General features: G+C 39.9%; 1 long non-coding RNA gene across 2 annotated transcripts; it reads left to right on the forward strand.

Moving 5' to 3' along the window:
- The first annotated feature begins 69 nt into the window (after nucleotides 1-69).
- LOC120555388 lies at nucleotides 70-10648 on the forward strand. 2 transcript variants are annotated; one of them, XR_005638703.1, is made up of 3 exons: nucleotides 70-332; nucleotides 6193-6388; nucleotides 9134-10648. It is a non-coding gene; the product is annotated as an uncharacterized LOC120555388 (long non-coding RNA). The 2 variants fall into 2 exon arrangements; XR_005638702.1 differs by lacking the exon at nucleotides 9134-10648 and adding an exon at nucleotides 6537-9124 and having other exon boundaries at nucleotides 71-332.
- The last annotated feature ends 17122 nt before the right edge of the window (nucleotides 10649-27770 follow it).

Consider the following 27770-nt stretch of genomic DNA (forward strand, 5'->3'; position numbering starts at 1 on the left):
TGATTTCTGTAAAAGATAGACAGGAACATGGGCAGGATGTTTATACAGCAAAATGTAAACATTTTCCCTGGCCTTCTTTAAATAAAAAATCAAGCAAAAGCCCCGTTAGATCAGCTAATACTCAATCTGATGCGATATGCCCGTCTGTTCGCGGCGTCCTGTGTAGATGTTGGACGTTTTTGCACATGAATATTGTTTGTATAATGCAGTCATAATATTTACGAAGGGACGCAGGAGGAGTGAGGTGGAAGCTCTGCCGAGCTGTGAGCACAGAAACTCGGACGGGGACGTGAGATCGACTCCTGCAGGCATTTTATGATCCAGGGATAAAGGTAAAGTGGATTTTACACTTTTCAGTCAGAATATCACCAGCAGAACTGTGGCCGGTTTAATTTAGTGCCGCAAAGGAACTTTAGTTTGTTTTATGTGAAATGATAGTGTATAGGATAATTAGAAAAAACGAAGCCTAAATTAAGCCTTTTGCTTTAACTGAGTTGTAATTCACTCAGAAGAAGATTCGCACTAGTTTGTTTTAGCCTATTTGTTGTGTTTCCAAAGTCGGAATGTTAATTTTAGTTCTTGATACTGCCTTTTCCACAGCTGTGAGCGAGAGCTACTGAAAGACGATCAGTCTATAACCTAAAACTGTTGACAGTAGATTGCTTATTGTTCCCAGGAGATCTCGATAGCTGCAGCCTGCAACCTTGTGCCTCTCCATGGGTTCAGTTAGATGAGCTTGTTGTGCTTCTGTTCTCTGACGGCATTACTGTTTCTAGTGGACGCTTATGACTGTTAGTTTTGACACAGTGGAAAATAACACCGGAGAGAAAATAGTGGATAAACATGTTTGCCTTGTGCGTAAAACCTGAGAATGTTTGGAGACTGTGTTCCCTGTGCGTAAAGGTCACCGGTAGCTCTTATAAGTTTTTTTCTGTAAAATAATGAGGCAGCATGTTCACAAGTTCAATTTGAGAAAATATATTTAAATCAAATTTCGATGTTTAACTCACATATCCAATGGTTAATTGATGTCCGGTCCCTTTTTTTGTTTCAGGCGAGAAAACAATTAATTGTGAAATTCTCATTGTCAACCCAAAGGTGACAGACGTGCCACTGTTAGTTTTTGCTGTTGCAGGGGACATTTAAAGCCATGGATAAATGAATGTAAGTATTGTTTTAACCGGTGCCTGCTCGGCCACTCGCCTGGGGTGAGGGCCACACATTTATCAGGGTAGCGGACCACCCAGCGCGCACCAGGGGCAGGCGCGCTCCCGTCCTCTCTCTGCCCACTGCATTTAATTACCGCTGATGACTTCATTCCATTAGGGCGCTCTTTTTTTTCCCCTCACACGCTCATTCGCCCCATGTCATGTTATTCTTTCTTTGTTAAATATCGGCATATGTATATATATATATATATATATATATATATATATATATATATATATATATATATATATATATTATTTTTTATTTTTTTTATCTTGCATCTTAATCCAAAGCCAGTGATGTTTACGCAAACCATCAGTGTTGGATGGTGATGCGCTACTCCACTGCATTATTCTTTCACCAATAAAAAGCTCCAAAAACAGTTATTTTGTATTACCTGTAAGATACTATTGAAGTTTAATGTTCAATAATGGTAATACAATAATTGACCGGTAATACATATCATCATAACAGCATGTATGTACCCTACTGCTGTATGTGTGTGTATTTTTAGAATATGGGATTTGAGAATATTTTACAGGTAATTTTAACGTATTTTATATTTTTTATATACTGTATATTTTAGAGATACTTGTTGTAACAGCGTCAGTGGCCGATTGTGTTCGTCATTACTGAGGCTTGTGTCCCGAGGTCAGAGCTTCCCTGTTGCTCCATCGCAGACGAAGTCATGCTCTTTTCCATGACGTCCCACCTTGAAATATTTGACAGCGCTGCATCCTCAGGAATGCTTGGCCACTTAGGGGTAGGTACACCGCAGAGTGCACAGTCCTGACAGGCCTTCCGGACTGTCTTACCGTTATTTAGTGCACTGAAACCAAATTTGGACCCCTCAAAATCACGCTGTTGCAAAGTTGTGCAGAAATGAACACACGGCCTATATGGTTTCTTATTGGTTACATTCTTCCGTCAGTCAACTCATGTACAATGGCGCACTACATCAACAAGCCAACAAATATAATTTAGGCCTTGTTCTCGTACAACCTAAAGATTATTGTCAGACTGAATACTTTAATATTTACAGTACATTCAGTTTAGTTTAATCATTTCACATTAAAATCTTGATATTACAGACTGTGTTCTCCCAGACATTGTGCTACACCATGTTCGCATGTCACGACACGGTTAACTTACAAAAATATTGCTTATTCATACCAATTAGGCAAATACACCCGGCGGATTATAGATCCAGCAGCTGCAGCGGTCAGCAGTGTAATTTGATTTGGCCTCACAGAAACAGATTAGGCTGTTGGGGAGACGAGGCCCGATTCGAAGTGACGCAGATCATTTTAAGTGTCAAATTTATAGATTGCATTTTCTTTACAAACGATCATTGTTGAGAAATAAGGCAGTTCTCTCCTCGGAGGGCCGCAGAGGGTCACCGAGAGGCTGCAGATACTTTAAGGACAGTGCGTCAGAGTGATCGATCAACTGGCCGTAAACTCATCCGACTTGAACTTGAATCAGGTTCAAAGCAACACTTAGCCTATATATGAAAATATGGTTATAGGAGGGCAAACAACTGAAATGTTCTGTACTTCTTCATTGTGCACGCATTTGATGTTATGTGTCAAAAACTGTTGTCTTGAACTTAAATAGAGAGAAAAATTAAAAACATATTTTAAATAGGCCTATTATATATATATATATATATATATATATATATATATATATATATATATATATATATATATATATATATTGCATTAAAAAAAAAATCCCATAAAGATAAAACAGTTGAAATTCAATAACAGCGGATTTTACAAATTACAAATATTAGTCAGAGGGCCTGATAATGGTTTTTCAGTTTAATACCAGAATTGATTTTGTTAATGACATATAGCCTAGATTTCTTAAACTTTAGTTATTCCATGTTCTCATGTTATGGAAGTAGTGTGAAGAACAAACATGTAAATAATATAGGCCTAACTCTTAGATGCACACATAGAAGTGGTAAGCTGTAACAGTGCGTTTTTAAACCTGTTTATCTCGTCTTTATATTACAGGTACACTGAAAAGAACAAATATTTGTATATATTTTTTAATATATATATATTTAATATAATATATATTATTTTATAATGAAACTATTATGCTTATGAAATTATTTTATTTATTAAGACCTTTTACTGCCTCCGACTTTTTGTAAAACAAATAATTGATATATCCTAATTGGTTGGCTCTGTCTCAGTGTCGCCTGCAGTTCACTTAGCATTGTCGCTTTAATTGAAAACAGTGTAATGTCGAGGTGGGTACCCCCTCATCACTTTCCCTGCGCTGTAGGTGGCCGTGTATATTTTCGTTTAAGTGGTGTTTATGTGAACGAGAAAGGACGGGATTGTTAGCAGACCGCTGATTGCGCGCATTGCGTCTCTACATGGATTTGAAGTGTATTTGATGGGCACCACCCTCTCCGGTAATCAGCTGCAGCAGAAGTGCGCGCGATGACTTTTTAATTTTCTTGGGAGATATCTGCTCCTCGCCCTGTTGTGTGTGTGGATGGACAAAGGAAAGTAGTCCCTTGGCACATCATCCTTTACAGTCTAGATCGATTAATGAAATGTTACTTTTCACAATTGCACAGCGATGTCAATGTTCGCTATGGAGACAGGCCTATGGGAGCAAACATCCGCCCTGCTGAAGTGTCCTTGGGCATGACACTGAGCCCAAACCTATATGGCATTACGGACACTGCAGTCTGACTCAATAGTTTAAACGAAATATCAATTCATATTTCAAATCCGTGCGTCGTGTTGCAGTTGTTACAGTCTGATGGGAATTGGTAGGCGTTTCTTAATCTGATGTCAGACACATTTAGTTCACTCCTGTTATCATTAGTCGCATTTCATGTTAAAAAATAAAAGTCTCACCCGTGATTCAAACAGAGGATAATTTAACACATAGCCTAGAATAAAGGACTTTATAATGTAGGGTGGCCGATAACATATATCCATATTTTAGACTACTTTTTCCTAAACCTATTTGGACTGGGGGGTTACACATCTAATAATCCTTTTATACATTAGAGTATATTTATTTTGTATCATTGTTAGTGTAATAACTAAATAGTTCTGTTCTGTTATTTATCATTGGCTGGTAGCATGCACGTCACAGCTGTCTGCTGCACCTGCAGCAACAGATACGCAGCGATCAATTGCACACTTCAGCTATAATTCATAATTGAAAGTCGTTGATGATGTTTGGATATTGCAGACCTTAATGAAATTATTGCATCGTTGAACTTGAATATTAGTAATTTAATTTAATATTGAATTATAGCCTAGAACGTGAAATTCGTCATTTAAACCTATTTCAAACCTCATTAGGATGTTAGCAGAGGCAATAAACCAATCAGTGTGCTAAGCTTTAGGTCATCTATTTCGACGTTTGTATCCTGGATCATGCAACATTCGACGCAAAGTATTTACTTTTTCTTCAAAACGGCTAACGCTCTGCAGATAGGGAGCTCATTATGCCGAAATACATGAGTCATTGATAGAAACGTTATTGTGAGAACCCCGGCCTACTCAATAAAACTTCACATCGCCTTCCCACAACAGTCCCTGGTGAGCTATATCGTCAGATAAAAGATAGCCCACTCACATCATCAGACTGCCTTTTTCTTATTTCAGTATTCACTGGTTTGTCGCATGTTAAAGCAGATTTTGTTCTGTTTTCTGACAGCTGCAGAAAACGTCGCTTTCAGACAGTGATGAAAGAATAAAGGCATATAGGCTATGTAAAATTCTTTCTGGCTTATGTTGTGATCATAGGCAGCACCACATAATTTGACATGAAGGACAGCAGTGGGGAGGATTTGGCAGGTCCAGAGGTTTTACACATTCCAAACTGTCCAAATGTGGTTACTTGCATAAGAAATCTTCTATAATTTCCAATACCTGTTCGTAACAAGTTGGCATTCCAGCAAGTTGACAAGCTGGTGTGAAACTGGACAAAACACACAAAGCATAAAGAAACATTTTTTAAAACAACGAAAATATGAGCATATTTTACCTACTTTGAGGTTATACTTCAAGGTTTAAAGCATGAAAAAAAAAAAAGATTGTGTGTTCATGTAGCTGTAATGTCTGGTTGATTGACAGTTTGTCTTATGTATTCATTCTCAATTTATACAGCAAAATGATATGAATGATATAGATTAATATATTAGAAATTGTTTACCAATATTCCTGAGTATTTTAAAGTTGTACAAGGAAATTGGTGCTTGGGGATTTTTAGGACGTTTGGTTTATTGACAACATCTAAGATATTTATAAAAAATATATATATATATATTAGACTTCAGACATCAGGGGCACAATGATAAAATCCAACTTATTTCCATTATTGTCCCCAGCGTTTGGTCATCAAAGTTATTTATATAGACACCAAGTCATTTTGACTAAATACTATATTCCCTACAGTTTTAGTTTTCACTCACTGTTGTGTTTGTGTGTGGTCTTCAAATCTGTTTTGATCTGAATGTGTATAAGTAAAATATTGGATGTTTTAATTTAAAATTAAACGTTTAATTTTTAATTGAATATTGAGTATATCAAAAACACTCTCAGGCTGCTGAATAATTGCTTTACTGATGTTTTAAGGGATGTCTTTCCATTATTTCTAATCTCTTTGATTTTAGAATTCCCTGATAACATAATCAAATAAATCCAGCTTTTTAAATCGAATACAGGTTTCAGTTATTATAAACTCATAAACATAATTATAATTTAAAATGTTTGTTGCATGTTGAGTTAAAGCATCCAGGATTTCTGCTCACTTCCAGTGTAATTACAGCTGTAGTACTCAAGTACTGATAATTAATATGGATAAAAAAAAATATTGTGCATTCCTATCCAGTTTTTTATTTTCAGAAAAAGTCCAGTGAAAACACATTCAAATGTTCCACTAAATGCTTCATACACCGCTTCACAGCTCCTCTCTGCTTTACTCTGGCCTTTCTAGGAAGATTCAGTCCCACACAGTGAGTGGGAGCCTGTTTGGTGCCCCACCCTGCAGCCTACACCTCCCAGGGCCGCTCCACCATGGTCTGTCTGATGCAGGGAGAGACATCAATAATAAGAGCTGAAGCAGAAACCACAATGGAGAACACAAAAGAGAGAGGGAGGGCAGACACAGGCCACAACCGGCTCTGCTGCAGGTTAGCTCCTTTGCTACAGCCTTAATGGCAGTTTGATGGGTGCACATGGGGAGACATGGGTTTATACGTATGTGTTTACATGCGCGTTTACATAATATCTATGGTGTTTACGTACAGCCCACTTATTCTTTTTTTCTTTACTCTGAAGGGGGATTTTCCTGTGGCAAGCTGCTTCGGAAAAAGCAATTAAGAATTCCCAAACAGTACACCACAATGGGAGATATCATTTGTGCAATGTGTGTTCCATGTCCCTCACAGTTTTTTGTCTGGAGTGGCTTGGCTATTTTTAATCTGTGCACAACCGAACCCACCTACAGACAAACCACAAATTGAATGAAGGGGAGGGGAATGAGTGGACATAGTAATTGCCTATTGTGAAGCTCAAACTCCTCTGTTCTGCCATAAACAGCTTTGGTACTTCACAACTTGATACACAGTGCTCCAGTTGGTTTGAAATTAGGGCATATCCTCATTGTCTGTGGGAACCCAAAGCCAGGCAGTGGTTGGAATCAGTCAGGAATGCTTTGGGATGGTAACTGGATTCAGTTGTAATGCCCGACTATCCACAGTGGAACCCTGGGGTGGGAAAAAGGCAGAGAGCATTTCCTGAGTGGAGGGGGGTCCCAGCGAAGCATCACACGCATGGGCATCATGTGACAGTGATCCTGCCAGGTTTTAGCCTATGATCCCAAGTGAAGAAAGGAGTGGAGAAGGAGTATGGCTGTGTGGGAGGTGTGGTGGGTGCTTTAGGCAGTGCCAGGGAAAGGAGAGGACAGGGAGAGGCACAAATACTGGAGCTGTTACAATGCAAACTGTCAAAGAAAAGGGGGAAGTCCAAAGTATTGTAGTGCAAAGCTACTGTCTGTATCTGTCTCACAACATTTGAATGTATTCCTGAAGTAGCTGCGGATAAACTGAAAGTTGTTTGAAATCGACTATGCTGTTTGTTTTGTGTTACATTTTTTTTCTTCTTCTGACATTTGTACTCTGCACAAGTATATTTTTAAGTTTAGCTGCTTACAAAATAACATAAATGTTTTAACCATGTATGATCAAATTAAAAACAATAAAAAAAGGTGTAAACTGTGTCTCAATAAAATCTGTATCTGATAATGCTCTGGGAGGAAATAGAGGAAAAACAAAAGGAGATTTTAACAGCTAGAAAATTACATTGGGTCATTTTGTGCATGTGTCTGTGATTTCTTTTTTTATGTAGAAAGCTCTCTCAGCCAATTTGCATGGACCTTTAACTTCAGTTCATCAGTTTTCATCTAATATCAACTTCAATATCATCAATAGCATCAGGTCATGAGGTAAAAATAACACCTGTGCAACATCAGCCGAGCTTTACCTGGCACATCATACCTTATCTGATTAAAACCGATGAAAAGTTATTGAGGATGACCCTCCTTGAATGTCTGAATGTAGAACTTAAAGCTATCTACAATTCCGTGTTATTAGCATGTAGCTTATTTGTTGGATTTCTGTAAAATCTGCATCATTAAAAGTCTTGCTGCTTGGGCCACTAGCAGTTTTTGTTCACACTGTGCACACACAAATCACCTGGATTACTTACTGAAGAGAAAATCTTCAGCACTGTGTTTGATGTCTGTGTGTTTTGATTTGACAGTTATGACTCTGAAAATCGATTGACAGGAAAAATAGACAAATATTACTGCCAAAATTAGCATGCTGTTTGTATCTTTTCAGAGCACATTATCTGCTCCTATTCGTATTGATTGACATCTTTTGTAAATATGTGTCTTATAAAGTTTCTGTCTGAAAAAGGGATGCTCATTGCACTTGATTGCAATTAACTAGTAATTTCAACAGAGAAATTTTGCAAAACGTATTGTGAAGAAGACACAGGTTTTGTTTGTAATAATACAGTAACTGTAGGAGGACTCATGTGGAGTGTGTTTTTATGTCCCTCCACCTGTTATTCTGTGCACATGTGCATATGTATGTCCATGGCTGACTCATGTGTACATGCTGATTGAAATATTGGAAACTGTGTCTTTACCTTTTGGTTTTGTGTGCCTGCAATGGCTGTCTATGGCTGCATGTGTTCATGTATCAGTGCATATGAGGATGTTGCTGACTAGATATTTGTGTCCAGAGTGACTGGTGCTGGCAGCCAGACGTTGCTCCCTTTGGCTTGTGTAAATGTTGTGACGATCTTGGGAGGAATCTTACCCTATAGTTGTCAAAGGGCTTTTTATTTCCACCTGCTACTGGCCTCTTTCCGTTGGTCTGCGCTATAACAATGGTAGTGGGAAAGCTGTGGAGTGCAAATTGATTGATGTTGGACTGTATTTGGCCCTTCTTCAAATTGGGGCCTGAAAGGAAGTGGCTATCCCTCCCTTCCACCCTGACTACCCCGCAATAACGTGGGCGCGAGAGGGCAAAGTGCTGATCAGAATGTTCTTAGACATCCCATTTTAACTAACTAACCCTAACTAAGTGCCAATCGTAAACAAGGTTTCAACAGTTAAAAATCAATTTGCCAGTAGAAGAAACAGAATGAAGTTAATTGATGCCACACAATTGATCCCCTCCATCTTGTTTTCAACCATCATTCGTTTTCTTGTCCTGTCTGGGGTGAAAAGAGATACAGGCTCATCACGACTGCATTCTTTCCATTTAGCTGAAGAGCAGCATGGCAGAAAAGGTAATCTATCACCAAAACTGTCTGTCCTTCTCTCTCACTATTTCAAACTGTGTTTCTCTTTCTCCTTCCTCCAGGCTGGAGTGGGCAGGCGTGCGGCTTTGGCCACAGGAAGCTGTGAATTCTTTGGAGAATGGAAGATGTCTTATGGGGAGACATGCTGGCCTCCACCCACCCACTCACCACCCCAAAATGACACCTGACCCCTTCGTGTGTTTATATCAGACCATGGAAGTGAGAAATAGTGATGAGTCACTCTGGCTGTGTGTTTACACTCCGGAGTCACGCAAGGAAGGAAATCAGCCACGGTCTGCTAAAAGTGGCGAGGTGAGAGAGAATAGCTGCAGTCCCCCAGCGCTGCAGTGATTTACCTCTCAGAGCCACAATATATTTCACGTCATCTGTGCTGCGAAGACTTTAGACCAACAGAAAACAGCAACATTAGCAGCGCTGTGGACTGTACTCTGATTGCCGCAAGGGCCAAAAGAAGAGGGGCGTTACTGAGGATAGGTGTTTGTGCATACATATACTGTGTATGTATTCAGTCTTATTAGATGCACAGTGTCAATCACATCCAGTAGCCTTCTAATCAAGGCAGGTAAAATGTCATATAATGAAAACCTGTATCTCCACAAATCCCAGGAAAAAATGTTACGCTTGAACTGTTTTCTGAAACCTTTTTTTCTTACCTACAAGGAGAGGATCCAATTGCTCAATTTAATGTAAAAATGTAAATCTCTAAAACTGGAGTAACAACTTTTTCACCCAACAGAAATGATATGTATCCTACCTATTCAGATTTTCTTTATTATAATTGATATACTTCGATTGATAACAAGATTTAAAAAAAAAAACAACAACAAGTAATCCAACAATTGAAGCCACTAACTAAACAACATGATTATGCAGCACTTGATATTTTGTCTGACATTTTGTGTGTCACATATATCCCAGGTTATTTTATATTTTATTTTATTTTAATTATCCTAATAGTGTATGTTGTGATGTAAAACATTTTTTATGAAAGCAAGCCAGCAATAATTACCCCTAATGATTCCAATGAAATCTGTGTTTGTGTAAAAGATTTCATAAAAATACCAAATACATCAAAGTTGATAGAAATCCCAAATCATAAGTAATTTTAATGGCTTAGACTGAAACAAAACAGACTTGTTTGATTTTGAACTGAAATCATATTAAAGAGATAGACGTGACATTTTTAGCACCTTCATCATCATTTTATATTGACTGATGTGCCTTACAGGTTAATGTATACTTTATGGATTCAAAAATACAATATTATAATGAGAATGTTCTCATTGTACTATAAAATGTGTTTATGATATATGTGTGATCTTAGAGTGCTGTATGAACAACACTGGGCACATATTGCTTTGTGCTCTAAAGGACTTTATGTGCAATGTACTGTAAGGTGTGTTTACTGTGGCTACGGCCAGTGTTTCAACCATAGTGTCATTGTTGTCCTCCTCACTGAGCCATTTTAGATTGCACAACTGTTGTTTTCAAGAGACAGCTGTAGTTACTGCAGTTGTGCTCTGTAAATAAAAGTGACACTTTATTTCTTTCCATCATTTCATTGGTGCAAGTAACTTCATTGCCGACTGTAGTGAGTATCCTGTTGCACACCCCCATACACACCGCCAAAATGAGAGAGTCAGCAGCTCTTATTTTGGCTGATCTCTCCTGAATTGTAAGTCCTGTCAGGGCCTTTGATTGATCGTTGTGTTTATCACCATATTATTAAGTAATCAGGCTTCACCACAGCTGGGCCTGAAGCTCCTTAATTCCAGCTAAAGCACACGGCTTCATGCTAATTAAAGGTTTGACGAAAGTGTTTATTTTTGTGAATTTCTACCAACAAAAAAAAAAATAGTTGTCTGTGTGTTGTTATGCGAGTGTGCTGATTGTAGCATTTGTATCCTCTCTGGAACATTTAGTACCAAACTTGTGTTTTTTTCTTCACCAGAAAGGTCATGCTTATTATATACAGTGGAGAGAAAACCATGCTGCATAAACTGCATGTACAGTGTAATCTGTCCTTTCAATACATAACATACTGTTTTGCATTACTGTGTAACCTGCAAATTGACAAATAAGGTATGTACAGTACACTACAGTATATCCGTATGAGAGGGTCAATCAGTCTATGTTCGGTGTATCAGCAGAGGTCCCTTCTCGCTTCGTTAATAGAGCCTGCAGCAGGCTGCGTTTGTGTATTCCTGAGGTAAACACAGTCATGGCAAAGTGGACATGCTGCTGAGTGTGTCCTGACTGGAGACAGAGACTGTGGCACTGTACTGACTGAGACACTGGCAGCTCTCTAGAGGCAGGGTTAATGTGATGAATGGCCATTTGGTAATGGGCCATGTATTAGGGTGAAATAGCTCTTTTAAAAGCCCGAGCTTGAGCCGTTGCTATGGGCAATTTGATTCAGGAATCAATCAGGTGGCAGATGTTTCATGTTGGATCAGTCAACTCTGTCTCGCTCTTTCTTTCAACCAAATGAAGGAGGAATTGCTTGAATGACTACACGTAGCAATCAAATTAAAGTGTAAATCCACGCAGTAAAAAACTTCAGTGATGTCATATTGTTTAAAAGAAATCTTAGGCAAAAACAACAGGCCAATTTTAGGAACTTTATTAAACTGTTAAACAAGTTGAAAATATTTTTTTGTGTGTTTCTTAAGTGCTCCAGTCTGTACAGGTACTGTATGTGCTTTTTGGTCAAACGTCAGCCTGTGAGGATGGTACTGCATCTGTACTGTAGTGCTAAGTTCTATCCATTTTAGTAATGAATGTACACAAGCTAGATTTCCAGTAACACAAATACCTAAGATTCAGATTTTGGATTTTCTATCCACAAAGTGAAATACATAATGTTTAAAGTGTACAGTTTTTTACGCTGAAAAGGTTTTCGATGTATTAATGTAATTATGAGGGTGTTATGTGCCATATTGCCTTTTACTATTCTACAGAATCCCCTTTCATTGTTATATGTTGCATGTGTGATGGTTTCTTTTGAAATGCTTTGAAATTACATTTTTCCTTTATTCATAATGTATTTCAAATTGTTGTGCCAATACAATTTCAGTAATAAAATGCTAGTCAGAATTGATGGTGGTGCCTGTTTATATTTATTCTGCCCTCATTTGAGCAGGATTCTTTGATCTCCTGCGTACTTGCTTGGCTTTTGCAGGTTTGTTAATATGTGGATACACACACACACACACACACACACACACACACAAATGACAGGACTTTGCTATTACATTGGACTTGTTGTGAATTGGTAAAAGTGAAGATGATGCTAAACAAGCTGACTAAACCTACATGGTAAATGGGCACAGATGCAAAGCACTGAATACTAAGTTTTTTTTAAATATATATTTACAATTTTTCATGCAAATTATTTTATGCTTGAAGCCATTTTGTTAGAGTTAAATTTAACCTCAAAGTCTTTGCCAAATTCAAGTCAAGAACCACTTAAGGACCTTATGATGAATTCCCTGTTTTTCTGTGGTGGTGTTGAGGCTCGTATGATAAACACAGCGAGGATACATTCAGCAATATTGAAGCTGTTGGTGGTCCTGTTGTTTACTTCAGTGTCATAAGTTTTCTCCAACAACCAAAGGGTTATGGATCACGCGTCATACTGTCTACGTATCTAAATAAGTAGCCACTACTACGCGAACATGATAATCAATAATGACCTGTGTCTGATATATGATGGTCTTAATGGCTGGAGCCCAGTTATCTCAGTTTGACCTGGGATATCTGCTTGGCTAAAAGTGGATTCACATTGATTTATCAGTTTTTCTGAGGAGGTCATGTGAACCAGAGGAGCTCAAGCATGCTTTAAAAAAAATCTCCATCTGAATTACCCCATATAGGAAAAGTAGAGCTGCTCAGTGTGTTTACACTTCTGTCTCTTATGGCAGGATTTGGAAATGTTATTGGTTTTGTACCACAGAGACGGAAATGCAATTAAAACTGAATTAAGGCAATGCAGCAGCGAACACTCAAACACGTCTTTTTTGTAAGGGGATAGGCTTCATTAGAGAATGTTTTAGCAAAGGGGGAAATAGTTAATCTTGCGTTAACACAGGAGCATCTGAAGCATTTATGTCAGGTTTGGATAGAAGTGGATTTTACTTCTTGCTTGTTATCACTTCTACCCTTAATATTTAACAGATAATGACAGATATGTAAGAGGTAAACTTTCATTGAATCCCTGGAGGCAATAATTAACCTGTGGATAACCAAAGGCAGTGATAATGGCATTTCTCCATGTCCAAACAGCCTTATCACAGGTGTTGGTAAGGACAGACAGATGGACAGTCAGACAGACAGCCACATGGTTCCACTTTGACGTCTGCTAATTCCAGGGAATCAATCCTAAATGACACCTATGGCATACACAGAGAGGATTTCCCTCTGATGCAGATTGGTCATGGTTTGCAGATGAAAGACAGTAAAATAAATAAAGCTGTGGCGAGCAGGCAGAGCCCTTCTGTCCGCACAGTACAACCATAATGGGATACATACTGACATGATGGAAGAAGTGGAGGCATGCTCCTGTTTTCACCACTGTTGCCATGGAAATGTTGATGAACTACTGCTGCTAGTCCTGAATATTTGTGTTGACGTTTGTTGTGAAAAATATTCAGATTTTTCCCTTTTATTTGAAAGGGTAATAGAAAGATACCTAAATAGTGGAATAACAGTGATTAGCAGAAAGCAGCTCTGTTCCTTGTCACCCACTCTGCTTGCTCGCCCATTGCTGCTGATACTGTTTTAATCCTAAAACATGTAATTAAATCTACTCAGCAGTATCAAATGGCTTTTTAACCTCCTCCAATCAATCTTTTCATCAGCTGCTGTGTCTGCAGTCGGCCTAGAGTAAGAATAGTAATGGTAAGACAATACTGGCTTGTCTCATCCTGGCTGAGAACTTGCATGATACTCCTACAAGTTAAACTGACCTCCTATTCCCCGCTGTGCCAGGGCAAATTCAACTTTGTATTGTGCAACATTGCAAGTGTGCTGGGAAGCTCTTCCAATTGTCTTTGCAGCTTCTTCATTTCATTTTTATTACTATGCAGGAAAATATTAAAAGTAACTGGTCTGACTCAGTTTAAACTGGTTTACAGCAGGTTCCTGTTCTGCAGCACATAAAATGCAGAATCACATTACCATGCAAAACAAACAAACAGAAACAACAAAACATGAACAGCTACACAGACATTGTTGAGTAGGCTTGCTTAAAGTCCCACTCCACTTCAAAATATGTTGTGCTTATTGTTATGTCACTTGGATGTTTGAGCTTCACTGTGCAGAACGATGTGTTCAAAGTTTGACACCTGAAAGCCAAAGTCTTTAAATCCATGAACTGTGTCAAGTGTCTCCGACTCACTTTAAATCTCAATTTAAGATGTGTACATAGAGCATGATTTGGTGACATCACAACTAGGTTCAAAACCAGTCATGGACCAATATGCACTTACACAAGTATGATGTGAAAACTTGAAGCTTCCAGTGCACATATAGTACTAAAAATGGACTTTTCAGTGAAGTAGGAAACATCTTGTGTCTAGCAGTCCAATTTTGGAAATAACAATATTTGCATACTCACAGATTCAATGAGGAAGACGGAGTAGATGCAATTGTCACTAGTTAATTGACAGACTATTTTCAGAATATAATTATTCCATGTCTTAAAAAGTGTCTAGAGGGGATCTTTACAATGAACAGTGACTCTTCACTCTTAAAAAGGTGGAAGCCTTTAGAGGCACACCGATGCACTTAAAATAGGGGCATTATCAAGGTTTTGTCACTGGTGCCACTGAGGTGATTTATTCAGATTCTGGTCGACTCCCGTCTGATGCACTTCAACAAATCACAGCCTGAGGTCTCTGCCTAACCCCACACACCACACTCATCTCTGTCTCCCTCTCTGACCCCCACACAGCTCACTCTGACTGGACAACACAGATATCACCCAGGGGCTGGTTTTTAAAGCTCAACTGACCAGGAGTCAAGCCGCCCTGTCCTCAAGGCTCTCTGCAACTGCATTAGGAAGCAAAGTCAAGCAATATTTTGGGCAAATAATGTAAAATAAACAAGTAAAATAAAATCGCTAAAACTGTAGCTTGTATGTGTTCAATCCTCACATACAGAGCATTTCCAGTTACTCATTACACTTCTCAAGGAGCAAAAACTGTTTTCCAGCACAAAACTATTTTCCAGCACACTCATCTCTTTATGTACAACTAATACCTGTTTGCTGAGTAGAGCTGTGAGTTTTTGTAATGATTAAGGGGTCTTTGACCACCAGCAGTGCCGTGTGACCTGGGGGCTCAGGGTGATAAGACCTCTATAACTCTACTTTATCCCCCTGCTCATTATCAACCTCAATCCCAGATCTGCCCTGAGCCCTCTGGCTGCAGCAAGGCACCTTCCATCGCCCTCTGCAGCCTGAAGATTACTGGGGAGACACACAGGCTCAGTTTGTCTAACCCCAAACACTTGACAGCTTCTTTCTGTGGGAGGCAGGGTCAAACATTTTGTAGTACTCAACTGCAAAGGAAGAAGTGTTTTTTTTATGTAATTGGCAAAGGGATAATTTGTGAAGATAATTAAAAATGTCACATTTATATCATTGGGTGGTATTTTATTTAAATTGTGGCTTTAAACTTAAACTTCATGTCCACTTTTATGACATGGAGTATAGAGTAAGTTTATTTGTTTCTCTGTACTTCACATCTGTTTGTTGTCCTGATGTGGTAAACCCTGCCCATCTATTCTCATCATGATGCCAAACATTATGTATTAGTATTTCACTCAGAGATACCCGTGAGCAAATCTTTAAAATCAGTTCAGCCATCATTTGTTTCGTGAGAGGTTGAATCATTTTCAGAGCCACAGGTCTGGACTGACGCCTGACCAACAACGGGGCTGTCAGGTTGCTGGCCAGGCAGCTGCTCTCCCCAAATTTGCCTTTTTGAAGGGAAACATATAGCAGTCAGTAGCTGAGGCCAATGAGATGTGTTAATAAATGAATATGAGAACCTTTTCTTTTAACCTCATGCTGTTATTCCTGGCCCTCTGTAACTGCCGCACAGCCACGTATTTTTCATCACATTCTTTGAGTGGCAAAACACTGTACTGTTTTCATTTGTTTAACTTTCATGTTGCTGTGAGAGGGTTTTTATGAAGTGAACCGCCATCCCATCAGTGGCACATGATTGATGTATTTAACATTAACCAAAGAAGCATTATATAGCACTTTTCCAAATGAAATACTATGTGAAATAAATGTGTTATTTGAATTGTATAGTATAGTAATTTGCATCCTAAATGAAATGGTGTTTTGTGCTGGAGTATCATTCTGTTTTTCAAAGTCACTGATATTCAAGGCTCATATCATTTTGTTCTCTCCAAGAACTGTGTGGCTGTTTGGTCTGCCTGAGCATTTCCCTCAGCTATTCAGCTGTTTGTTTATGCATCTGTGTTTATGCATATGTGAAGCGAGTGTTCATGTCAGCATGCATTTGTGTGTGTATGCTTGTGTCTGGGTTTTATGTGCGGTGTGAGGGGTATGACGATGGACATGACAAAAGCTAATGAAGTTGAGTTCAACAGTCACTTGCATACTCTCAACCTGATAACCAGACCAACATTTATGAATCTGACAACGAGGAGAATATAATCTGATTATATTAGATCTCACCAAAACAGTAAGAAAATATTATAAAAAAAAGTATTTGTTATGCTATGAAATATGTTATCTTATGATATTTGTTTGGTGAAAAAATCTCAATATGAATTTATTCATGTAGATATACACTCACCTAAAGGATTATTAGGAACACCTGTTCAATTTCACGTTAATTAAATTATCTAAAAAACCAATCACACGACAGCTGCTTCAATGCATTTAGGGGTGTGGTCCAGGTCTAGACAAATCTCCTGAACTCCAAACTGAATGTCAGAATGGGAAAGAAAGCTGATCTAAGCAACTTTGAGCGTGGCATGGTTGTTGGTGCCAGATGGACTGGTGGGATTTTCACGCACAACCATTTCTAGGGTTTACAAAGAATGGTCTGAAAAAGGAAAAACATCCAGGATGCTGCAGTCCTGGGGGGCGAAAATGCCTTGTTGATGCTAGAGGTCAGAGGAGAATGGGCCGACTGATTCCAGCTGATAGAAGATCAACTTTGACTCAAATAACCACTCGTTACAACCGAGGTATGCAGCAAAGCATTTGTGAAGCCACAACATGAACAACCTTGAGGCAGATGGGCTACACCAGCAGAAGACCCCACCGGGTACCACTCCTCTCCACTAAAAATAGGAAAATGAGTCTACAATTTGCATGAGCTCACCAAAATTGGACAGTTGAAGACTAGAAAAATGTTGCCTGGTCTGATGAGTCTCAATTTCTGTTGAGACATTCAGATGGTAGAGTCAGAATTTGGCGTAAACAGAATGAGAACATGGATCCGTCATGCCTTGTTACCACTGGGCAGGCTGGTGGTAGTGATGGTGTAATGGTGTTGGGGATCCCTTTCACCTTCAGAACTGCCTTAATTCTTTGTGTCATTGATTCAACAAGGTGCTGGAAGCATTCTTTAGAAATGTTGGCCTATATTGATAGGACAGGGTCAAACACAGATGGTATTAGTATGGTGTTCCTAATAATCCTTTAGGTGAGTGTACATTGAATAAGTTTTTAAAAACATTTAGAGGAACAAAGAAACAAAATATTTCGACAGCCTTACTGTCAAATCACAAGACTAAATGTAGGTTGTATTCGATTTGAGAACCTCAGAGCCATGCTACAACAATATAAAAAAACTTTGATTATTTGAATCGTGAAAGTGGAATAAATAGACTCACTGTTGTTAATAACACCGTTGCTCAGTCTCATGCTGCGATTATATTACAGTTTGCAGTTATATTTATGAGGAGACAGTGTCAGTCTATCTGTCAAGAGAGACATGTAATTGGAGGAGGCTTACTAGAAAGAGCTTGGCAGGCTCTGCAGAGCAAAGTAAAACCCTGGACAATATTCCCGCTTCATGACTGAAAATCAATAACCTAGACCCCGGTGGTGAACGCACGCGAGACAGACCCCACACAGTGGTGAGCTTTTCCCCATCCACTCCCCCTCACACCCCTCGATCTTCCCTTCCTCTAAATTACGCCAGAAACTCCAAACTCAGCTCTGTTTGTCGAATGTTGGGTAAAACACCCTCAATATCTGTCTCTTCTTTCCTGATTTTTTAATTTCCCAGTTTATGTCTTTCTCTTCTCATTTACCTCTCTCTTCAGCAAGCTGGGTTGCAGAACACCAGTAAAGGATATTGGGAAATAGCTGTAAAATGATTCATCATCTGGCTGACCTTTTCCACATGCATGCATTTTTGTGCCTGCGAGTGCATATGTAAGAGAGAAAAATTTCTTGTTTTAATTTCTCAATTGGCTCTCAACCAGGGGTCAAAGGTTGGCTTAGCACAACAGCTTTGACAAGATAAGCACCTGTTTCTCTGCTGGTATAGGCCAGAGTTATCCTATTACCCTCAATGTGTAAACCTCTCAAAGGACTTGTACACACATGCATAAATACTGATGTAAATATGGGAAAACACCAGCGCTGCTCTCTCAGGGAAAACACTAACACTGTCATCACCTTCCACTCCTGTAACTTCAGAGATATTCACATCCAGTATTACCTGACTACAAACTCCTCATCAAGATCTTTGTTTTGAGCTGCGTTTGATGCTTTGTTTACCTCGTTAGTAGAAAATCTGTAATTGAACGTTTCAGGATGCTCATTACACTTCACAAGTTAAGAGAAGATGCTTTATATAAAAGGTGCTGGCATGGATACTTCTGTGGGTTGGCATTGCTGTATTTTTAGACAGTAAATAGGCACAAAGAAACCACCTTTCTTTGCCACATTTTGGCACCCATAATTTGGCCCACCCCTTGTTTATATTCCCTAGGGCATGCCTGATCTCTTTGTTTTCCTGCTGGTGAAAGATGAGGGGGTCACTCGTAACTGGACGGAATCACAGAGGCTTAAAAACAGAGATATCCTCCTACATCAACAGTATATTCCATTCCCTCCATGTTAATTCATCATAGTGAGGCAGGAATAGCTTCATTAAGTTAACGATGGAGCTAATCAGACAGTACCAGCTGCTGCATGTGGAACAGTATGCCCTTGGCTCTGAGCAGTACAGCTAGTTGGTGTGAATGATTTAAGTTTCTGTCGAAACAGCAGCACACATACTGGAGCGAATGATATCAAGTCTGTCTATTTTCTAGGGTGCTCTGAAGCCTCATTAGACCAGGGTTGGCTTGTGATGGCATGCTATATTTTCACACTTATGAGGTGAGGTTGGCCAAAACCCCAAAGCCCCAAAGCCCAAAGACAGAGCGAGGTACAGTCTGCTGAGGTGAAACTTGTCGACATGCTGCAGTGAAGACAGGCAGTCATTAAAGTGTCAGGAAGATGTCAGAGCTCTCCCTCTCTCTTTCTCACACCATGGATTTTCCTCTTCTCCAAGTCACGTTGCTGTTTTGATAGAAACCAATCATTAGGCGCAACAAGTTTCCTGAGATGAAATCGTAGCTTGAAGTAGTCGTTATCTATGTTGTAAACATCTTCCTCCATTTCTCTGTCAGTACTCCCATGCAGTGAATAAAGGAGTTTCCTTATGTGATGTGTCTGTTTTCTTTTTCATTTCCACTCCTAAGTCGCTTTCTCTAATTATTTTGAATGTGCTGTGCTCTTTTGCAGAGACTGTGCGTAAGTTGCTACTGAGCCAATGGTCACTGTGTGTGGTACACAGCCAAAGAGCAACTGTGTGTATCTGACAGGCAGCACTGTTAATCCATACATGAGTAAGGGGTCACATTGCTCCAGACTGTGTGTGTTTTGTGCGAGGGGGTTGTGCACTGTACTTGCCATTTTGTGTTTGCATGTGTGTGTCTCCCCTCACCATTCGTTATTAATTAGGCTTGCATGATCAAACGCAGTGAATGTGAAACCGTACAGGGACCAGAGGAAGCCGTCACGAAAGCGATCTTGGCGTTGTGTGTGTGTGTGTGTGTGTGTGTGTGTGTGTGTGTGTGTGTGTATGTGTGTGTGTGTGTGTGTGTGTTTGTGTGTGAGCACCGTTGCTCCTAGCCTGGCTGGAATGCTTTTCTGGATGCTGTGGCCTTTCACTAAGCCTGGACTTTCTGCTGTATTAATCACCCTCTGCAAGGTCTGATTTCTTGGCCTCGCGCGCTGAATGTGAGGCACCCGACACTGCTCTTTGCGCTGCCCATGAACATCGAGTCAGCATGGCTTCCCACAGCATGTGGTTTTAGATGTGTGTGAATGCACAAGAAGGAAACTAGAGAGATTTGACATGTGTATGGTTAAGGGAGAGAGTGGAGGAGGTGGATGTGTGTGTGTGTGTGTGTGTGTGTGTGTGTGTGTGTGTGTGTGTGTGTGTGTGTGTGTGTGTGTGTGTGTGTGTGTGTGTGTGTGTGTGTGTGTGTGTGTGTTGGTTTCATGCATCTGTGTGCTACAGCCCAAAACTGGTAAACCTGATAAGAAGGGTCGGTCCAAATGAATGGGGGTCAACACTGGAGTGCTGTAGTAGGGATCCAGTGTGGGTTGGAGAGGCAGTCAGGGGCATGGGGGTCCCAGAGATCACAGAGTCACACAGACAGGGTGTGTAGCCTTACATTGTTCTGAGGCGGCCCAGCCGTATGAATGACGATGTGTCAAACACTTTCTCACAATTGTCTGTAAGAATGTGTGCGCTCATGAATTTTATGCTCATGTATGTTACAGTGTTACCCCTCAAAGCCCTGGCCTGACGAAAGATACTGTTTATATGTTGATGAAGTATAGAATTATGGAAATAGGGGGCTTATTAAAATGATAATGTAAACTTAAAAATAAATATGTAATTCCAGAGAACTGCCAGGAAATGTCATTAAACTTAACTTAAACCTAAACCATTTACATTAAAAGACAAGGAAGAAAGATAGTACTTCATTCTTCACGTTTGCAATCTATTTACTTAAAAGTGTCATCCTGTTTCTTCATATTGTTCGCTGTACTGATTCTAAACTGTTCTAATTTGTGATATGGGCTTGATTAATTGTAAAGTTATAGTTTAGACTGATCAGGCCTCAGTCTGTTTTTACTGCCTCTTCTGTACAGCTCATGAGGCTGCAGGGAGCAGGGATGCAAGCATAGTGTGTGAGTGTACTGTCACACCACTGTTTCTTCTTCGGAGAGTGGATGACTGACCATGTGCATAATGTCAATTATCACACTGACATGACTTTTGCTCATTCCTTCTCATTCCTTCTCACATTGTGCAACATCAAGTAAGAAACAAGCTGTTTCTTAAGTTCTGCAATTTCTTTATGTCATCCACTGACAGTACCTAAATTCAACTACTGTAAATAATACCATTTGACCACAATCTAGACAGGATTCAGCACTTATTAGCTTGACTTTAGAGAACCAAATGTTTCCTCAGCATCATACTATCATTAAGAGTGGCAGCTGGTTTTTCACGAGATAAGTGAACCCTGACTGTGTTAGCTTGACCTTTGATTTTTTTAGTGTTCCTGCTAAAAACAATGAAGTATTATCCATTCAACTAGCTAACAATATTTCAGGGAATTGTAAAACGTTGGGAGTCCTTTTCTTTTGTATGCATCAGGCAAGATAGACTGAGTGGAAATACTGTGAAACCAGATGTAATTCTGTAATTCTCTAACTCTGTGTGATGTTAGCTCTGGGTTGGCAGTGCCAGTTTAATGACCTAGAGCTCCCCAGTCTTAAGCCCAAAATATTTTGCCTTTAAACCCCTGTCTCTCTCACATAGAGCCTTTTGCTTGAGTGCTCTTGTTACTGCGGGGAATATGTCAGTGTGACGCAGCACTGGTTTGTCTTGGCGGCCACTAAGCTGCTATGGGGTACAGATGTTAACGATCTGTGTGTGTTTCCCAATTAAAGCATTAATCCAAATCAACCCAAATGATCGCACACAGCGTAACAACGACCAGGGAGGCCCCTTTTACTCTCTTTCTACGTCTCTTTCCTGCTCTCCCTCTCTGTCCTCCCTTTCTTTCTTCTTAAATGTCTATCTTTTCTCACCCTGTGGCCTCTTTAATTGTCTCCATCACCTCTTCAGTTCATCAGTGTAATCCACCTCTCTCCTCCCTCCTTCCTTTCCCCCCTGTGATTACTCACCCTGCATTCCTTCAGCATGCATCAAAGCAGCCAATGCTAAATGTGGAAAAAGTGAATGTGGAGAAAAGGAAGACAATAGCGCAATGAGGCTCCACTCTGTCGACCATTTCAGTTTTCCACTATTTTCTAAGTTTCAAATGTGTTTTCTTCTCTGCAACAGCTACATTATACTGTATATCACACGACTATAGGAGGCATATAATTTAACACAATGACAGATTTCAAGCTTCTCAATGAAAGCCTTTAATTCAGAGGGATAACATGACTTTTAAGGGCATTGCAAACTCTCACGGTAATGTCTGGTGCAAACGCATACGCACACCGACCGTCCACCCACCCACCCACCCACCAACTGATGTGCACTCTCACACATGTTCAGGTCCCAAACATCCTGCTGCAGCTTACACTAACTCATCATGTGTACAAACAAATGTCTTGAGGAGGCAGGACACACTTCGGAGAATAACACCCACCTGCGCAGGTCAAACAGTTCACAAGTTAGTGGCCTCACAGAAATGTTTGCACCCCGAACACTTGCACATTCATGACCTATCGCTTATTTAAATCCCTTTCGCTTGCACACACACACACACACACACACACACACACACACACACACACACACACACACACACACACACACACACACACACACACACACACACACACACACACACACACACACACACACACACACACAGCAAAGATTCTCCACTGGCACATTAAACACATACTACACACCCACTTCAAACTTGTTTCTGAATGTATTCACAGAGCCAAGCAGGCTTAACAATGGCCAGATATAGAGAAATTCTGAGTAAACAATATTTCTGAGTCAAAATATGGCTTCAAGCAGGCAGGGGATGAGCTCCATCTGGAGAAGCTAATGCCAGATATGCGTGTGTGTGTGTGTGTGTGTGTGTGTGTGTGTGTGTGTGTGTGTGTGTGTGTGTGTGTGTGTGTGTGTGTGTGTGTGTGTGAGAGAGAGAGCATGCTCATGTACAATGGCAGTACTGAAGATGAAGATGTCAATGTCCTTGTGTATGTGTGTGTATTGCAGGGCGTCTGCATGTGTGTGTTCCCCTGTCCTCCAAACACAGTTAACAGTAGCCTGCTGTCATAACACCCTGCCATTCTACAATGAAGGCCGCTGTTCATTCTAAACAGGCAGAGAGAAGGAGAGGGAGAGAGAGTGAGAAATGCTGGAGAAACAAGGAGGGACAAGGAGGCTGAGGGCGCAGCGGCTGTGTGGTGAGAGACACAATGAGAGAGTGAATGGGAAAATGGTATTAGATAAGTAAGCAGTGAGATACTGAGCGTGTGTAAAAACCAGGCTGATTATTCTATTGTGAGCAGGAGGCAGATTACTGAACAGTGCCAACAGGAAGTTCAACACATGGTAGAGGCTGACAAAAATGTCAATACACTCTCTAAGGTCATAAAGCATCTGTGTGCATCTCATGCAAGTAAGTTTCTTTATGCATCAATGTCTGTGTCTACAGTATGTGTTTTGTGTGTGTGTGTGTGTGTGTGTGTGTGTGTGTGTGTGTGTGTGTGTGTGTGTGTGTGTGTGTGTGTGTGTGTTTGTTTGTTTGTTTGTGTGTTTGCCTGGCACATAATCAAATGATCATCAGCGTACACACATTGTTTTTAGAGAAAGGTCTAACTAATATATTCACACATGACCTTGAAACAAAAGTTTTAACACAGAATAAATGCAGATATTGAAATGTTTTAATGTTTATTATACAAAAATAAAGCTGCTAGGACAGCACTTCAATATGATAGTTTATAGCCACACAACAGACATTTTGGGCAGCACCCTTCTTCAGCGTGTCCACAGGCAATTACAAACAATACTCTTTCTAAGTATAGCTTTCTAAGTATCTACGCAAGTTGAGAGCAGCCAGTCCTAATTTTTATAATACAAAAACTAATTTGTGTTTAAAAACAGGACACAAAAGTACTTGGTCTCTGATGGTGGAGAATTTTTTTAATTTTCTTTGATGCTGACTCACAATTACACGCAACCTAAACAGTGAAAACGGTGGAACAAAGACTCGCACACAGGCCTTCAGTTGGGGGGTCTAGTGTAAACAACAATGACATGCTTTTTATTTTCCTCTCTTCCAGTGCTCAGTAAAACAGCTTTTACGCTTGCACTTTCTTTCCATTTCTCCTCTTTTCAACAAGTACGAGGAAGAGGATATATAAAAAGGCTTGTTATCCACATTTCACTGTATAATAATAATAACAGATTCTAATTATTTTTGTAGAAGAATATAAACAGCTTTTCTTTTAAACTTTAAGTTCAATCTTTTTCCACCTGTTCTCCAATCTTTTAATTTACTTAATTGACCAAATGTTTATAAAACATCTAAGCTAATGTACAGAATGCAGAAGAAATCTCAAAATGATGTCTCTCTGATATTTGTTTTCTGAGCCCACACAAAATCATGTGCAAAATGAAAACAGCTTCTGCCAAAGAGAGAGTAGAAAAATATAAATAACAACAAAAAATGACATTTTCAAATTAAATAAAATCGTCGTCTGTCTTGGTTAATTTCTTCAAGATTTTTGAAGTAGCCTTTTATTAATTTTAGATTAGAGAAAGGGAGTTTTGCCCAAAATGAACACTACTAAGCTCTCTCCCCACACAGCCTTTAATTCTCTGTATTCCCGTAAACCTTAAATTAAATCCGTCAAAATTACAGAACAACTGTAAAAAAGGGGATTTTTTTACTAGATTGCTACACCAACTAAATCCACTGAAATTACAGAACAACTATGGAAAACATTTCAGGTTCCCCTTTTGAAAATTCAGGGAATAACCTTTGATATTTCTAATATGTTTTATGCATATTTCATATTTAAGCATCTTTTTAAATTTACCAAATTAGCCTTGTGCCCATTTTATCTGACAACCTCTAATTGCATATATAAACTTCATATGTGCCCCTCAGAAACTGTGTGAGGTAGTTTAAGTCTATTGTCGCTCTCGTCCTCTCTTACCCCATCACTGTGGTGCTCTGCTGGATTACAGGGTTGAGATTGCCACCTAATAACAGGGTGCACCATGAGTTCTACTCCAGACCCATTTTGTGGACAGATACCTGATACCTTAAATCATCCTATCATTCTCATCTAAGATGCATGGCTCTAATTAGTTGTAAATATAGGAGATTGTTTCTCTCCTCCAAATTTTGCACATGGCAATCTCTCATTTTGAATTGAGCTAGAGAATCAAAACACATTGTGAAAAGTACATCATTTATAAAGAGAAATCAATTAAAATGATCAGTGTTTAATATTGATTAAAGTGCAACCTGCTCAGTAAACATGGTTATGGATCCCAGAAGTATGATTTTTTTCTCTTTCTCTGGTCAGGCTGAACTTGGCAGCAGTATCGGTGGACATTTTTCTCTGTCAGGCCACAGGAGTCCGTACAGCAGAGCCAGCTGCCGAGGCTCACAGCCTGGCCTCTAATTAAAACAGTGGAAAATGAGATAACTCCACAGATCCATCATGGCCGCCATTGGCTGTCAGAGAGCTCGGGGGCTGCCACCCACCGTATGTTTACACCAGGGCCACTCGGCCTCTCTGCTCTCGGGGTGTTTTTAGAGTCCCGGCCTGATTTCTCTAATGGGCCGAGAGGTTTTTTTAGCCTCCATCCTCCCTTGCTTTGCTACAAACCTCTCTCCACACCCACCCCTCCTTCAAGTGTTCCTGATGGGGTTGACAGAGGCTTGGAGTGGCTGGACACCCCCCTCCATCTCCACCTCCCATATTTCCCACCCACTCTGCCTCGTTAGCCCTTCATTTATTAGGCCTTAATGGAAGCTGGGAGTGCTGTGATGTCATGCACTGGTGCATAGAGAGGACAGCTTTTCTCTGTTTTTTCCTTCTTCTTCCCTCATCCTTTAGCTGCGCCTCAGATTCTTTATTTATATCTAACAATTTTCCATTTCGCCTGCTTTCAGCATCCTTTTTGTTTGTGTTATTTTTTCTTTTTGTCTTGAACTCCTTTATTCTTAACTCAGGTGTTCACCAAGACTTTGCACAGAAGAGAGCAAGGCCAGTCTGGCAGATCTGTTGCAAGGTCGTGAACAGAGTGTGAGGGAGGGCACAGATGTCTGCAGCACGCCGGTCAGCAATTTATTTATGGGCAAAGACTTGGAACATGGCTTACTATTTTGTGCTAAAATACCTATTTTGACAGCTGCCATTTAAAAGAGAATAAAGCTGCCGCTGTGATTAGAGTTAGGCAAAAGCTGTCTTCATTCTTGCTGAATAATGGCAGAGTGTTAGCAGATCTCCTTCAACCTCTCATGCCAGCCTCACTAATGATCCTGAGGCCTCTTCCACAGCTTTTGCCAACACACTGCAGAGGAATCCAGCTACCAGCTCTGTTTCCCTTCCAAAGGCAGAGAACAGCAGCCTTTTGCACTGGAAGGAATGTGGAGGTAGAGTTGAAGAACTAGTCACAGCTGGAGAAATGTTAGCACCCTGTTAGCACCTTGAAATGTCAATTGTTTAAAAATAATCCACAAATTAGCTTTTCTAATGCAGTCTTGACAGCAGAAATGTTTTCTCTGTTACTGAGATTTTAATGATTTAACAGTTTAATAAAATGCCCCATATATCCGATGACAGGTATCTCCAAAATGTATAAATTACATGACTGATGTGTTGCCTTTTATGACATACAGCTGTTGATAGTTGTAAAATAACATCTCTTACTGATCCTGAACAATACATTTTTTATCCATGGATTAGGATTTTAGATCATGGTTAATATCCAACATTACTTTACAGATTTTACTGATCATGACACAAATAACACAAATGGATGCTGGGAAGATGAGCAACATGTATGTTTGTGAGTGTGTGTGTGTGTGGTGTTTAATAGACCACCCAGTGGCAAAGCTCATTAGTTTCGGCAAAACATCACTTCTTGTTTCAGGCTTAATATCATTAGATAAACCCCATTGATCAAGCCACTGTGAATGCAGCTAAGCTGATGACAAAGACCACAAGTGTGATACTTTGTCCTGTAACTAGATCTGTGTTTTTGTTCTCATTTCAGAGGCGTGTGCAGCCAGCTTGGTCAGCGGCATGTGCCTCATTTAGAAATCAAGCAGGGACCATTATAACACAACCCTCTCTCTCTCGGTAGTAGCTAACACGTTTTCAGACGTCAACAGATGTCAAATTACTCCACAATTAGCCCAATGGGCCTCCTTGCACGACTGCATTGTCTGCTTTTGCTAAAAGAGGGCTTTGGTAGATTGGGCTTTTGATTTTTATAAGATGACAAGTCATCCATCACGCTGAGCACTCTCTCCCCGCTCTCCTGCTTCCGTGCTCACTTGTGTCTCTCTCTCTCTCTTTTTTTTTTTTTTTTTTTTTTTTTTTTTTTT

This window comes from Perca fluviatilis, chromosome 3, assembly GCF_010015445.1.
Source record: "Perca fluviatilis chromosome 3, GENO_Pfluv_1.0, whole genome shotgun sequence".
NCBI classification, from domain to species: Eukaryota; Metazoa; Chordata; class Actinopteri; order Perciformes; family Percidae; genus Perca; species Perca fluviatilis.